The sequence below is a fragment of the Rhipicephalus microplus genome, unplaced genomic scaffold (assembly GCF_043290135.1).
Source record: "Rhipicephalus microplus isolate Deutch F79 unplaced genomic scaffold, USDA_Rmic scaffold_328, whole genome shotgun sequence".
In the NCBI taxonomy this organism is placed as follows: domain Eukaryota; kingdom Metazoa; phylum Arthropoda; class Arachnida; order Ixodida; family Ixodidae; genus Rhipicephalus; species Rhipicephalus microplus.
Genome location: NW_027464896.1, coordinates 5,341 through 10,000, shown reverse-complemented (window position 1 = coordinate 10,000; position 4,660 = coordinate 5,341). Strand labels below are relative to the sequence as shown.

At 57.8% G+C, this 4,660-nt stretch overlaps 1 non-coding gene across 1 annotated transcript; it reads right to left on the bottom strand.

The window, feature by feature from the left end:
• Positions 1-1,683: 1,683 nt before the first annotated feature.
• Positions 1,684-3,498, bottom strand: LOC142793745 (small subunit ribosomal RNA). Its single transcript, XR_012891787.1, has one exon. It is a non-coding gene; the product is annotated as a small subunit ribosomal RNA (ribosomal RNA).
• Positions 3,499-4,660: the final 1,162 nt, after the last annotated feature.

The window sequence follows — 4,660 nt, the reverse complement described above, 5'->3', positions numbered from 1 at the left end:
CCAAACGTTTCTGGCACTCGGCCAAACAGTGGCCAAGAAGGGCGCTTTTCAGCGCACGCTTGGACTCCAAAACTCTGCCGCGCCTTTTTCGGCTGCCGCAAATCGAGCAAACGGTGTGTTTCGGACGGCGTTTCGCTTCCGCTACTTGCGAGTGCTTTCGTGGTCCACCCCTCTATAAATACTCGGGAGGCGTCGAAGCCGGTTCTCCAAGCCGGACCCGTAGGTATCGTTGTGTGCTCGCTCTCATTGGCCCGCCTAACCAGAAAATGCCTGCGGTACACCCATTTGGATAAGAGTGCACGCAGATGCGGGCCTCGACGGCTACACATTTCCTCGGGCGGCCGCCTCCCGGCCTCCGTGGAGCGCGGGATGCACGGTCCCATCGACAAGCCTCTCCCGTTTTTACCGTGGCGTCGCGGTTCACCACGGCGGGCGGGTCGGTCTCCTCCGCATAAAAAGGGGGACCCCCGCTTTTTGTTCCACGAAATCGCACAAGCTTTTTTCGCATCCACGGTTTGCCACCGCACACCAAAATGCCGATCCGGCTGCCTACTTTAGCCAACAGGTGGAGCCAGGCGCGCCGTACTTGCGCGGCACTTCCCACGTCCACCGAAGTCGGTGCCAAGGACCACTTTCGGCGCCGGAGCCGCGTACGAGCCTACTCGAGGCGGAAGAACGAAGCCAGCAAGGGCCTGGCCGCAAGTGCGTTCAATTGTCGGGACGTCCAAGTCCCTCGTTCTTCCGTGCTTCCTCTTTCGGCAAGTCGTTGCGGCACCTTCCCAAAGCGCGCAGACCCGCTAATCGCGACGAGCGCGACGTGGCCGTGCCGCCTTTCCCTCGGCAGCAAGCAAAACGCCTGGCAACGTCGACGCTCCCCTAACCGCGATCTCGCACCGTGTTTCGTGTGGCGAATTCAAAAGCCGGCCGGCGCTGCTGCAACCATTACGGTCGGTACGCATACGCCGCGGAGGGCGGGACGGTCATCGGAGCGTGCGGTTCCTCCATCGAGTACTGCGCACCTCGGCCGTCGCATCGCCGTGCCATGACCGGCCGCGCGTCAACGCGAACCGGTGCCAGCGAGATCCCTCGCCTGCAAGAACCGACCGGCAGCCTCCGTCACCCGAGGACGCGGAGGCGCTTGCCGCGGACGGCGGGACGGTATGCACTGGTGCACAGCGGACCCGTCACATCGCCAGTTCCTTGACCGACCGCCGACGCTTGTGCCGTTCCTCTCGTACTTGGCAGTCGCCGCGCGATTGTCGGGTCTCGTTCTTGCACGCTCGAACGGTCGGGAGGGCACTCGGCTGGCGTTTCGGGAACGCGCAGCCTCGCCTTCTACCGACGTAACCACGACTCGCCGTTCGCGCTCCGCCGCTCCTGTTTACAGTACTAGGCGGTCCCGCAGCGGTCGGGTCGCGCATTTCGAGCGCTTCGAGCCACGGTGCAGTGGCGGGTCGAAAGCCGACCTATGAGTGCGTTGCGCCGTTTGTACCCGCGTCCGCCACCTGGCCGACCGTCCAAGGTCGCGGTGTTGGCGTCCGCTGGGCGCAACAATTTGTCACGGGGTGCCGCTCCACATTCAGGCAGCCCCGTGGGGAAAAGCCGACCCCGCGTCCAAACGGGGTCAGCGGCAGAAAGTGTCGGGCGCAGACGCAGCTGAGGCGCTCACCCTTCACAATCCGTTAATGATCCTTCCGCAGGTTCACCTACGGAAACCTTGTTACGACTTTTACTTCCTCTAAATGATCAAGTTTGGTCATCTTTCCAACAGACCGGCGCAACCGAAAGGCCGCGCCGGACATCGGTCCGAAGACCTCACTAAATCATTCAATCGGTAGTAGCGACGGGCGGTGTGTACAAAGGGCAGGGACGTAATCAACGCGAGCTTATGACTCGCGCTTACTGGGAATTCCTCGTTCAAGGGGAACAATTGCAAGCCCCTATCCCAATCACGAAAGAAGTTCCACGGGTTACCCAGTCTTTTCAGACAGGGATAAAGACACGCTGCTTCCTTCAGTGTAGCGCGCGTGCGGCCCCGGACATCTAAGGGCATCACAGACCTGTTATTGCTCTGTTTCGTGCGGCTAGGAGCCGCTTGTCCCTCTAAGAAGGTTGTAAGGTGCTGGGAACCCCGCACCTATTTAATAGGCTAGAGTCTCGTTCGTTATCGGAATTAACCAGACAAATCGCTCCACCAACTAAGAACGGCCATGCACCACCATCCACCGAATCAAGAAAGAGCTCTCAATCTGTCAATCCTCCCAGTGTCCGGGCCGGGTAAGTTTTCCCGTGTTGAGTCAAATTAAGCCGCAGGCTCCACTCCTGGTGGTGCCCTTCCGTCAATTCCTTTAAGTTTCAGCTTTGCAACCATACTTCCCCCGGAACCCAAATACTTTGGTTTCCCGGAAGCTGCCCGCCGAGTCATTTGAGTAACTCAGGCGGATCGCTGGTTGGCATCGTTTATGGTCAGAACTAGGGCGGTATCTGATCGCCTTCGAACCTCTGACTTTCGTTCTTGATCAATGAAAACATTCTTGGCAAATGCTTTCGCAGTAGTTCGTCTTGCGACGGTCCAAGAATTTCACCTCTAGCGCCGCAATACGAATGCCCCCGTCCGTCCCTCTTAATCATTACCTCGTATTCCAAAAACCAACAGAACAGAAACGAGGTCTTGTTCTATTATTCCATGCAAGTTTATTCAGGCGACTCGCCTGCGTTGAGCACTCTAATTTTTTCAAAGTAAAAGCACCGGCCATCTCGAGGCACACAATGAAGTGCACCAAGAAAGAACCGGCATGATGTTCAGTCCGAGCCGTCGCATCGGGTAGATGCACTACTCGTCTGGAACTGAGATCCAACTACGAGCTTTTTAACCGCAGCAGCTTTAGTATACGCTATTGGAGCTGGAATTACCGCGGCTGCTGGCACCAGACTTGCCCTCCAATTGATCCTCGTTAAAGGATTTAGAGTGTACTCATTTCAATTACGGGGCCTCAAAAGAGTCCCGTATTGTTATTTTTCGTCACTACCTCCCCGTGCCGGGAGTGGGTAATTTGCGCGCCTGCTGCCTTCCTTGGATGTGGTAGCCGTTTCTCAGGCTCCCTCTCCGGAATCGAACCCTGATTCTCCGTTACCCGTAACAACCATGGTAAGCAAGTAACCTACCATCGAAAGTTGATAAGGCAGACACTTGAAAGAAACGTCGCCGGCTCGTGGCCATGCGATCAGCACAAAGTTATCCAGAGTCACCACACAATACGGGCCGAAACCCGATCGATCTTGGTCTAATAAAAGCACCCGTTACCCAAAGGGCTCCAGGCTCACTGCATGTATTAGCTCTAGAATTGCCACAGTTATCCAAGTAGGAAGAAACGATCTAAGGAACCATAACTGATTTAATGAGCCATTCGCGGTTTCGCCTTATTTCGGCATGTACTTAGACATGCATGGCTTAATCTTTGAGACAAGCATATGATTACTGGCAGGATCAACCAGGTAATCGTTCGACTGCGCGTCCGTCCTCGCCCTCGGCGGGCCGGACGCAGTCTGTGTGCGGCGGAGGCCACCTTCAGGCGCCCCAACACGCTTATTTTGCACTCCGAGATGACGGCGTTCGAGCTCGCTACGGCACAACCTTCCCGAAAGACGAGTGGGAGCCGTGCGGCAAGAAGCACGTTCATGCTCGCTCTTTTTCGTTGCATCGACTCGGTCGCGCCGTGCGGGTTGCCCAAGCCCGCTGCACTGTCGGTGGACCGGCCGGAACTAGCAACGGAGCCGAGACTGCAAAGCCGCCAGACGACGGGTCACGCCCGCGTCTTCGGCGCTTTCGCATCTGAATCGCCCGAGGACGACACGGAACACACCTCGATATCGTGGTAAAACGGCACCGTCCGACAACCAGCCCCTAACGCATCAAGCGGATGAGGCTGCAGACGACTGCCGTGGATTCCCCTGGAGCAGACCCGAGGACACGCTTGACGAGGCCGAAGCCCGCCGCATATCAGACACCCGGTCGCTTTCGCGTACGCCGCTCACGAGAACCCCCACATAATAGCAGCGATAAGTACCCAGACCTCCTTGGGCCCTAATACGAGCGTACTCGAGAAAATTTCACCGCGGGTGTGCCCCGAAACGTGTGGCATGTTGAGCGTGCCACAAGTCTACGTCGCTCTCAAACCCGCCGAGGTCGTAGAATTTGCGACCCTACTCACGAAATTCCCACCGAGGATACGGCCGCAAACGTACCGCACCTTGGGTAGGCCACGAGTTTGTGCAACACTACGCTGACGGCACAGCACCGAGGTCGTGCGCGCACGCACGGGAAAATTCCGCCGCGGTTTCTGCCGAAAACGTGAGGCACCACGACTCTCCGCAAGTTCGCGTCGACTGCGAAAGACCGAAGTCGTGAACGACGTGTCCGCTACTCGCCGCCGACACGCTGGACACCAAACGTACAACGACTCGACGGCGTCGTAGAGGCCCACGACGCGGTTTTCCTTAACGACGTCTCGGCGTGGCACCGACAGGTTAGAACGGCCGACCAACGTTCCCTGTCCGCCGTTCGGCTCAGTCGAAGGGCTCGGCGACTTCGGCAACGCTGCGAAGCCGCACGGTGACGCACGCCATGTCCCCATTTTTTTTTTCTTTCTGCGTCTGCCGG